Source organism: Anabrus simplex, chromosome 2 (genome assembly GCF_040414725.1).
Source record: "Anabrus simplex isolate iqAnaSimp1 chromosome 2, ASM4041472v1, whole genome shotgun sequence".
Lineage (NCBI taxonomy): Eukaryota > Metazoa > Arthropoda > Insecta > Orthoptera > Tettigoniidae > Anabrus > Anabrus simplex.
The window spans coordinates 818681136-818693269 of NC_090266.1; positions in this window are offsets into that span (position 1 = coordinate 818681136).

Sequence of the window (12134 nt, forward strand, 5' to 3'; positions counted from 1 at the left end):
ACCACATTTCAAAGGTAGTAACTAAAGATGGCAGCACTGAGGTTAGCGATGCAAGATGGCGGATGACAGCTGCCCAAGGTAGTAGCTAAAGATAGCAGCATGATTAAAGATGGTGGCTGTCAAAATGCACGTAGACGTAGAAATTGACACCACCACATTTCAAAGGTAGTCCCGTAAAGATGGCAGCACGATGCTTTGTTGTTTAAAGATGGCCGCTGTTAAGAAAGCATGTAGAAATTGCCGCAACCGCATTTCAAAGGTAGTAGCTAAAGATGGCAGCACGATTCTCTGTTGATTATAGATGACCGCAAGCACGTGGAATTTCAAATTGCATACATAACAGCAGCCGCCATCTTGTGCTGTAGCCTCTAAGCTAGTTTTCTTCACAAGAGCAGCCGCCATCTTACGCAAGCATCCCTAGGGAGTCTCATAAGAACAGCAGCCATCTTGTGCAAGCAGAGTTAAGCCGTCACATAAGGAGCTGTGTATAGCCGCCATCTTGCGACCGTCATCTTGCGCAAGCATCCCTAGCGAGTCTCATATTAGCCTATGTACTGCCGCCATCTTGTAGCCGCCATCTTGCGCAAGCATCCCAAGGGAGTCTCATAAGAGCCTACGTATAACCGCCATCTTGTGGCCGCCATCTTGCGCAACTATCCCTAGGGAGTCTCATAAGTCCAGCAGCCATCTTACGCAAGCGCCCTTAAGGAGTCCCATAAGGAGCTGTGTATAGCCGCCATCTTGCGGCTGTCATCTTGCGCAAGCGACCCTAGGGTGTCTCATAAGAGCCGCATCCATCTTGCAGCCACCATCTTGCGCAATCACCCTGAAGGCGTCTCAAAAGAAGCCATGTATAGCCGCCATCTTGCGCAATTGGCGTCAGGAAGGGCATCCGGCCGTAAAACTGAGGTTACGCCCTTCCATGAGGTTAGGCTTGCTCTCTTGTGCGTCAAAGGTTAGATTAAGCCCCTCCAAGATGGCGGATGTGTGGTTAGGCTCACGTCAGGAAGGGCATCCGGCTGTAAAACTGAGGTTAAGCCCCTCCATGAGGTTAGGCTGGCTCTCTCACGCATAAAAAGTTAGGTTAAGCCCCTCCAAGATGGCGGATGTGAGGTTAGGGTCGCGCTCTTAGCCAGCGTAGTCAGTAAGGAGGAGGCCTCTCCCTAGAGCCTGATGATGATGAGGAGGAGGAGGCCTCTCCCGAGAGCCTGAGGAGGAGGTGGAGGATGAGGAGGCCTGTGAGGAGGGCCCGAGGAGGAGAAGGTTGCAGTATTGTCCACTTATACTACTTTCAGGTATCGTAGCTACGCTTACGATATTAAATTTTTTTTAACCTATAAGTTTCCGTTTTTTGACTACCTTGGAATTTCCCTTAAATTAAAAAGCGATCAATGTCTCTGATAATGTACTCCTTTTATTCGGTCGACCATGTACTCTGGGACTTACCATTTCCTCTAACTCCACAATGGAACCAGAAATTTTGCAAATAGATCTTGTGTATTTATTGTGCAATACTCGGTACTGAGGCATGTTTGAAGTAGCGCTCGTCAAGGTGGCCGTGCTTCGAATCCTTGTCAGTATACATGGGATTTAAAAAATTAAAATTCACGTCCTTTTGGCTCGGATGCCATGTCAAGCTCAGGACTCGTGCCTACGATCACGATATTAACAATTTCGTTACCCTGTAATTTTCCGTTTCTTAACTATCTTGGAATTTCCCTTAAATTAAATAGCTGAGAATCTCTCTGATAATACACTCCTTGTTTTCGGTCGACCGTGCACTCGGGGAATTACAGTTTTCCATAACTGCAGAAAGGCACCAGAAATTTTACAAATAGATATTGCGTGTTTATTGTGCAATACTCGACACCGAGGTATGTTTGAAGTAGCGCTCATCAAGGCGGCCGCGCTTCGAATCCTGGTCAGTATACCTGGGATTTAAGAATTGAAAATTCACGTCCCTTTGTTTCGGATGCCACTTAAAACTGAGGTCCCGTGGCTACGATCACGATATTAACATTTTTTAAACTATATATATTTTTTAAGTAGCGTTGAATTTTCCTGAATGCTATCTTAGTTTCTCCATACTAACTTGCATCTAGATATATTCAATGTTTTGCATATACCTGGGTTCACTTATGAATGTGAACAATTTTTCAACATATCCGAAGCCAAGACTGAGGTTTAATCAGACGGACGGGAACCTACAGGAGAATATTAAGGCTGTCTGTCAACCGCACAATTGTTCCTAATATAACTGACAATATCCCAAGAAAATAACAAGTAAGAATAAATTAAAAAATGTACAATGTTAAACTGCTCTGTTGTTCAAAATGCACATACAGACTGAATAGGTACCAAGCACCGCTACAATGAAAGCACACAGAAAGAGACAGACGTAGCGCTAGAATGGATGTCATTTCTACACAAACAGTTTCTACAATGCACAGCGGGAGGGTGAAACATACATTTAAAAATCGCTTTCGAAAGTTCAGCGACTGACCTAAGGTTGGTACTTATGCCGTTCAAGCGCTAGTGTATCATATCTTGATTGTGGTGAGCTGCGACCTTTGGCTTCTTAGGGATGCGTTCTTTTTGCTAGTTGCTGAACGTCTCACATTTCCGCGACGCAAGGATAGAAAATACTTACGGTTGAGAAGGAAGCGGCCGTAGCTCTAATTAAGATACAGCCCCAGCATTTGCCTTGTGTGAAAATGAAAAACCATGGAAAACCATCTTGAGGGCAGCCAACAGTGGGATTCGAACCTACCATTTCCCGAATGCAAGCTCAAGGGTACGTGGCCCTAACCGCGCGGCCAACTCGCTCGGTCTTACGGATGTAGTGAGTAGTACTGCTCATATCATAACCATTATACAAGTAGAAGTAGACTTATTTATGCAGAATAAATTATTTAAAAATGAAATTAGTGCTTCAACGTCGCACTAACTCTTGAAAGTTTTAGGTGACGATTTGCTAGGAAAAGGCTAGGAGTGGTAAGGAAGGGGCCGTGGTCTTACTAATGGTACAGCCTCGCCATTTGCTTGGTATGAAAATGGAAAAAAAACACGTGCAGTGCTGCTGGTGATGGGGTTCGAACCAACCATCTCCCAAATGCATGGTTGTAGCTATGCGGCTCGTATCAAGCAGCCAACTTGCTTGGTATACGAATTTTTATTTAAGTGCCGGACTGAGTAGCTCAAGGTGGCCTTCTGAGTCAAAGTTGGCAGGATCGATCCTGGCTCAGTCCTGTGGTATTTGAAGATGCGCTAATACGCCAGCCTCGTGTCCGTAGATTTGCCGGTAAGTAAAAGACCTCCTTCAGCACAAAATTCTGGCACTTCTGGGTCTCCGAAAATCCTAAAAGTTGTTAGTGGGACGTAAAACTAATAACATTATTAATGTTTATTTAATTTAATTACATAAGATTATAGATCCATTCACTACACAAGTGAGACATTAGGCGATACTGAACTTCCTTTTCTGCTTTCCACTTATCGGGGTGGGGTGAAGGTTGCGATCTGTATCGTGCAGGTGACCGTGGCTAGGTTTTACGGTCGGATGCCCTTCCTAACGCCAACGCTATGTGGAGGGTTGTATTCAAGTATTACCTGTTTCTATAATAGTTGGTAGTGTGACCATACTGAGAGTCAACTCAAGACCTAAGTGGTATCTTTGATGTTAGCCAGGCTTCTGGTCAGTGACGAGGTTTCCACAGCGGAAAATTTTTCCTATGTTTGTTGCTTGTTGTTGCAGTCAGAAGTTTCCGTCAGTTTGGTTAGATATTCTGGTGAACTGACTTGACCAATTAAAAATTCTTGTTCTGTAAAAATATTTAAAGATAAAAATTTCATGATGTTACGTATTGAACTGTATCTCAATTAAATTGAAATAACAAGTAACGTAGTTCAACCTATTCAATACAAGTAAATAAGAAATGTAGTGTTACATTCTTATTTAATTATAAGCGGAAGCGGTACCGGTTTCAACCCCAATCTGGGTCATCATCAGCCGAATAAAAATACAAAAACAATGCATAGGAAAACAAGAAACTGAAGGATAAGTATTTTACAAAAACAGTTGAAGAAGCAATATAAGATAATGTTGATTAGCACTGCGAGATTTTAAATCGTAAAATCCAGAAGAAGTAGAAGGTCAGTCACTTATATGAAGTAAGGCGCAATCTTCTGAAGAGTACCATAACACACGCAAAGTTCGGCACTGTGTCTCAAAATGTTTACGAGAAGAGGTGAACAGTTAAGTGAGCCGGCCTGCATGTACTATTAGGCGCGAAGTCACAACACAATTTAATAAATATGAAGTCCTAAAATCGTGTAGAAGTCCAAGACGAGTCGCTTGATTGAAGCAAAATGCTAGCTCCTGAAGATCAGCGCAACATTCTCAATGTCGGGCAATGTGCTTTCAAATGCCGACGAAACTCGGTGAATAGCTTAACGATCCAGCCTGTAATTGTTTCGGTGGAGAAAATGTCCACGGACACTCTCGGCACTAAAAGCCATACGCCATTTCACTTAATTTGTAAAACAGAGAGCTAACTTCGGTCAAATGCGCGGTTAGCTGGTGGTGTTTTAGTGACCATCGGTCAACGTTGGTGCACCGCAGACGTAACTTATTTTGAAAGCGGTAAACTTTTCACCTAGTTCACTGGATCCTCGGCCATCTGATTTTCTGATCGAGATTGGTGCACTCGGACATCAGAATCAGCAAAGATGTCATCCATTCCGTTACCCTCACAGCATTGAAGGGATCCACCAGAAGGGCGAGACACTATAACCTCATGTTAACTCACTGAGTGCATAGCTAATGACAACGTTCCGTTTTTATTTATTTATATCACACTCCCTTTATTCATAACTGCCGTAGGCTGTTATATTATAAATATGTTGTAATATTCTGTAACCTCATGGTCACCAGTGATATCATGCAGATTAATAAATTTAAATAAATGCACTGCCATAGTCCAGTCTTCAGTGCTAGAAAAAATGTTCTAGAGAATCAGTTAAACAAGCAACCACGCACAAGATAAATCCTTCCGTGTTGTCGTCTCTTCGCATCATCTGTTTAATTTTCAATGCTTCCTTAACACTAAAGGCCAGGAAGTGGATCATTATAAATCTAAAAGTAAGCCCTGTAGGTCGAGGGGTGCTAGAAAAGCAATGACAATCTAATGGACATCTTACCAAAAGTACTGCTGTGGTATCTGTCAAGAGTATGAAAGTATGAACACTGGCGGTGGGAATGTTAAAATATTCTAGAGAATCGGCTATTCTTAAACCTGAAACGTAAGGTTCTTTTTCACATCTCAATACTGTGATAGTACATATATCACACTTCCGCGTTGTATTTATTACAACGCACTTTTATCATTATTATTATTATTATTATTATTATTATTATTATTATTATTATTATTATTATTATTATTATTTTATTGTGTATTAATGTAGTAATATCTGAATTTCGAAGAACCTTGTATTTTATTTGCTACAAGTAGTTGATAAACACAGAGATAGTTCTAGGGTTGGAAATATACCACGGGAAACTTTTGGCGAGTCATCGATGAAAATCTAAGTTTGGTCATCTGGAAACAGTTAACAAAGTCGTGAAAACCCCTGATTCAGAGAGTGGTAACTGGGACGGCCATGTTGGAATCTTAGCACTGTAAATCTTTCGCTCTAGATTTGATAGACAATAGCCACGAGGGCTACTCCATAACGAGTGGAGTGGGGAGAAGGAAGTCTATATAAACTATGTGGTCAGAATGAAACAGTACGGTTTCCCAACTCATTTGACCGCTCTCATTACGTTCTGCCTCTCAGAGAGGAAATTCCAAATTTCAGTGAAACAATTGCTACCCACTAACCGTACAATCATTGCGGGTGTGCCTTAGGTCAGTTTGACAGCGCCTTGTCTTTACAAACTTACCTCCGACATGTCTAATCCTCTGAAGGCTAAAATCTATCTATATGCTGATGGTACGACACTGTCTGCGATCTCATGGGAGGCCCCTAGAATCCAACACTATCTTCAAGACAGCCTCTCTGCTCTCGAACTATGGTTAGAACAGTGGAGAGTCAAAATTAATGCAAATAAGTGTCACGCGAACCTATTTACGAAACCAAGGGACCAATTCAAAGATTTTGAAGAAGTTAACAGATGGTCTCCAAGTTCCAAGTACATGGGTGTCATCCTGGACCGTGGACTGCCGTTTCTTCAGCACATCACCAAAATTTCATCTCGCTTGATGGCATTATTTGACATTCATTTTCGTGAAGATTTATATTGTCGTATCGTAAAAGTCTCTGCTGGCATGGTCACTCAAAGAAAAGAATGAGCGCATGGTATTATACGTTTTATTATATATTTCAACTCCCATGTAGATACAAGCCCATGGATACCAACGAAAACATTGAATGTACATTAGGGTGTCCCTTATTTTGCCAAAAAATAATTTATGCTAATTTTTTGGGCTCATCCGCTAAATATCCGTACTTTTCATTGGGTCAGATTTGCTCAAACCCGTACCGGTTTGAGCGCGAAATTTGAATGTTATAAATTATAGACGTTGTAGTTTAAGTCAGTAGAAAGCTACTAATACGTATTTAATATCTAACTTTTTATTATAACTTAATACATTTTCACTCTTTAGACTGTATTATGTTTTTTTTAGTATTATTGTGGATACTTTCATTTCAGTGTTTCCCTCTTGCATTTTTGGTGCAGTGTACGATGTTCTTGAACACATACAGCACGAATTGCTTTTGCTTCTCATCTACAGGAAGCAGTCCATGAAAACCTTGCATTAATTTAACACCTCCTTCAGCACAGTCATTCACAGCTTTCAACTCCATAACTATCCTTTTGAGCTTCTAAATAAGAAGTGTTGCTCGTCCATGTCGGAGAACATTCTTGAATATAGTGTCCATCTTCACGAAAGAGAATAGATCTCTGCTCTTGGTTGACACAAAGTCGTCTATTGTTTTCACGAAAACGGAAATTAAATTAGGAGATGTATATTATCAAAATAAAAATTAAAGAATGGCAATCAGGATGAAATTGAACTTACCATAGAATTATCCACAACGAGGAATATATCCGTTTTCCATGTGCATATTCTCCCTGGCTAAATTGATTTTGATTTTGTTTTGTACGTCTACTTCATCATCAAAGAGAGATAGGACAGGCATGTCTTCTGATAAAAACCACATATGGTGACTGAAGTTCTTTAGAGCTGATTTTGAAATTGTGGAATCTATCCTTTCATACGAACTTTTAAGAAGCAGATATTTAGATAAGGAGCCTTAACAGCTGCACTGCACTGAAGCGACCGTTTGACATAAACAGTTACAGTGAACAGAGAGATACCTATTAAGGCATTCACCTGTCAGTGTTGGTTTTTCTAATTCACTTTCACGAATGTCCAACATTTCTTTAATTTCTGACTCACTAAAAGTATTGTCCGACTCGTTGGCTGAATAGTCAGCGTACTGGCCTTCGGTTCAGAGGGTCCCGGGTTCGATTCCCGGTCGGGTCGGGGATTTTAACCTTAACTGGTTAATTCCAATGGCCCGGGGGTGGGTGTTTGTGCTGTCCCCAACATCCCTGCAACTCACACACCACACATAACACTATCCTCCACCACAATAACACGCAGTTACCTGCACATGGCAGATGCCGCCCACCCTCATCGGAGGGTCTGCCTTACAAGGGCTGCACTCGGCTAGAAATAGCCACACGAAATTATTATACTAAAAGTATTTCCACATCCTCCTTGCCACCTTGAAAATGATTGGCATTCATTTTCCCAGCTTTCCCTAAAATATTTAAAAAAGTAGTATATCACGATTGCTTGTTGTATAACGTACTTTACATTCAAATAAACATCGTAAAATAAGTTCATATATGTGTTGATGGCACAAGAAAAACAATTCCCTGTCCAATTTTTGTTCAAGTAAGACACATGGTCCATTAAAACGTCCAGTGTTTGATGCAGTTGTGTCAAAGCGGGGAATTTTTACATTGTCTTCTATTCCCCAGTATATTAATGCATTCCAAAGAGCGTTCGCCTGCTCCTTACCATAACAATTCTGTAATTTTGGAACCCCGATGAGCTTCTCACTGTCCCCAAATATAAAAACACTCGGAAGTCTTTCTTATTTCGGGTCCCTGACATTCACTGCAGGGAACTGTTTTCATCCCAATGAACAGCAAAAATTGCAGGTATATCATTCTTGAAAGCAGATTTGATTTTGCAGGACGTTATCTTATGTCTGATTCGATGAATAGGTGATTTATTAATAGATAGTTCTTCAGTATTATGGCCGTGTACCTTTGCTGTCGCCTGAAGGATGTATACAGAATGTCTTACACTCAGCTGGTGTCTATCCAAAGCAGCCACTGATGTAGGAGTAATACAATTTTTCGTACCATGCCTTGCAGCTCTCTACAATGATGTACTATCAGAAGTTTCTCCTTAAAATCCACGAACGTTGATTTAATATGAACTCGGAAATACGTTATTTCAATCTTGAGATGATGAAGAAGGAGGTATAGCTGAAGATGTAGACGCTGCACACTGTTGTTTCTCTTTCCTTTTTTCTTGTAAATTTTTTGCCTCACCATTTCTTTTCTTATCCGCGAGTATTTGGTCTTCTAGTGCAAGGGAGCCTCTATGTCTTCGCTCTCTGTGCCAAAGTGAAAACATCCTGTCTTCTTTCTACTTCATGATTTGTTGAGCATTCGCATGTGCAATATCAAATATATTGCACAAATTATTTTTAAATTCCCCTTCATGATGCTTAAAAATATCTTCACACTTGTTTGCGATCTTTTTCCAATTTCCTTCGCTCCGAATACAAGTTAAGTTTTTATGAGCAATGCTGATTAGGTCTCGTCTCACCAAATATGCACTCACGTACCACAAGATTAGCACTTACATTGAAAGTTAATTGTACCTCCTGTATTTTTAAAATAAATCTTCAAGTACTTGTCTATTTGATGTGTCCAGTTATATGGTGTTTTATATCTCCTATTAGAAACACACGGTCCCTGGCAGTGCGTAATTCATGTCACATTATGTTAGTTTAGCGATTCGAAAACACGGGTGACACGACGGATAACAACGCACGCACTGATAGGCTAAGACCTGACTCAGCGCTGGGTGGCAAGTCCGGACTTGTTCTTCATGCGATTTCGCGCTAAAGTCGGCACGGTTTATAATGCCCCGATCACAACAAAACTTTGTATAGGAATGTTTTGGTGTTATTCGAACAAAACTGGAAGGTGTGCGTTCAAAAAATTTTAAGTCGGAAAATAAGGCACACCCTAATCTCTATATTCAATTGTTTCTGAGAAAATCGTACCTTCGAGGAATTTATCTATTACCATGCGCTCAGTTTTTGAGTGTCTGCACATTTCACACTGAAATTTGTTATGTTTTTCTTTAGGACTATAAAAGCTATCAGAATAATACCTGATGAATAAAATAGATACCTGTTCGAAGAATGTATTCAATTACCTAATTTGTGTAGGAATGACTTGTAGGAAGCACTGTCATAACAATGGTGTTATTATTTCATACAATTCGTATTTTGATTTTAGTTAAGGTTCAATAATCAAGAAAACTCTCCAAGAACTACAACAAAAAGTAAAGTCACGTCATCTGCTCTACAAAACTCACTCCAGGATATTATCGCTAATATTTACAAGTAACTGATGAAAGGAAGATGAGGAAGAAATCTTAACCGCAGTGAAGCATAAATTGTAATAGTATTTGCTTACTTTGCGGTGGTAAGAATTTTAATCTTGTTTTGGATATAATGTGAATCAGACGAAATTGAGCAAAATGTTAACGTTTATGATTAACCTAGCCTAACAGTAACACATCGGTTAAATTTTATTTTTGACTTCATGGTGGTAATGTCTGGAAACCGAGCATTTCTCTGTTCCTACTAACTTACGGTATATGTGTATGTTGTGTACTTGCTTTTGTATTCATTACAGCATGGATTCTTTGCCGTCAAGAGAGCGAGAAACACGGGATTTGTAATGGGGATCAATTTGTACGTGTAAGAGAAAACGACGACAATAGTTCCGAAGGAACCTGTAACTTCAGGGAGTGTGAGCAAAATAAGGAGAGCAAGAGCCCTAAAGTTGTCGGTTTCTTGCATGACTCGGACTTTTATAAATAGTGAATATTCACCAATCATCATTGACCCGCATTTAGGGCTGTCGCATAGGTGGAAAGCCAACGGCCGTAAACGTGTTGAAACACCGGATCCCGTGAGATCTCCGAAGTTAAGCAACATTGGGCGTGGTCAGGAGTTGGATGGGTTGCCACGCGCTGTGGGTGGGGGGGTAAGGGAATGGAGGAGCGGAAAGGAACTGGCCACCCTACCGCACGTAAGCTCCGGCTCAGGAACACCTCTGCGGAGGTTCGGACCTGCCTTCGGGCAGAATAACCCTTACCTTACCTACCATAGGTGGAAGATTCCTTATCAGTTGTTTGTATATTTTTTTCCTGAATTGTTTCAAAGAACTTGGAAATTTGTCGAATATGACCCTTGTTAAGTTCTTCCAACCACTAATTCCTCTTCCTATAAATGAATATTTGCCGCAATTTGTCCTCTTGAATTCCTACTTTATCTTCATATTGTGATATTTTCTACTTTTAAAAACTCCATAAATGGATTTATTGGTCTACTAGGACTAATTTCATTCAACTCCATCTTTCCCCTGACAGCTCGGAGCATTCCGATTAGTGGAGCAGCTCGCCTCTTTACTCCCAAGTCTTCCCAGCCGAAAGTTTTCAATCGCAACACTATTCCTTTGTCGGAAATCACCAAAAACCAATCTTACTGTATACTTTTGGATCTTCTGCAGTCTCGGATCAAGCTATCCAGATGTGGGTCCCATACACTGAAACGAAACTATAATTGGGAGTATTGTCAGAGACTTAAACACCCTCACCATTATATCCTTACTATAACTCCCAAATACCTTCATAAACCTGTAACCTTTATGTACAACCTCGTTAATGTGATTACTCCAATGAAGATCTTCCCCTGTAATAACACACAGATACTTACAGTGATCACCTTAAGGTACTATTGCCCTATCAACACATACATTAAAACTGAGAAAACTTTCCCTCTTGGCGTAACTTAACAACCTTACTTTCCACCACCTTTACAATCTTACCATCTCACAAAATTTTCGAGATCTTTTTGTAGTTGCTCACAGTCCTATAACTTATTTACTACTCTATAAAGTATAAACTCATTCCGGCAAAGACTTATCTGTGTTTCCAGTTCTTCATTTTATAATTTATGTATAATTAAGAACACATAATTTTCCAATAATACTCACATGATAATAATTACAGGATCAGATAATGCTTTACCTACTCCAATCCTCTGAGTTCTATTTTCTAGAAATATAGCCACAGATTTAAGCTCTCATGTTCTTCACCAATCTCCCACGGTCTTTTCTATCAAAAGCCTTTGATAGGTCAACATGGTACAGACCATTTGATCTTCTGAATATACAAAGTAAAGGATCTTACTGGAATCCTACAAGTTAAGCCTCTCTGAAATACCCTTTCCGAAACGCGAACTGCCTTCTAACAAACCAGTTAGTAATTTCTCAAAAACAAGCCCAATATATTCGGAAATGCTGCATTCCCACAGCTTACAACCAACACATGTCAAGCTGACTGACCCGTAATTTTGTCCGCGTTATGTATATCACTTAAGGTTCGAATGTTAACGGAAAGTAATATTTCCTTTCTGATGCCATTTTACCCGAAATATGAAAAATAACTGTGTATCATGGACCTTGACCCCGTTTGCATATAAAATCATATTTTGACCATTTTTATTGTTTTGGTCATACTTTGTTCATTTTAGTGACAAGGCCATATTTGTTTATATTTTGACCATTTTTATTGTTTTGGTCATTTTTCGTTCATTGTAGTGACATAAGGCCATATTTGTTAATATTTTGAGCATTTCTTAGAATTGAGTCGTCGTTGTTAGTAAGGTATATGTTATCTGCGTCGAGTTTCAAACACAGGATTCCAAAATACTGTAGTAAATGTATTTCTCTTTGTTTTCAC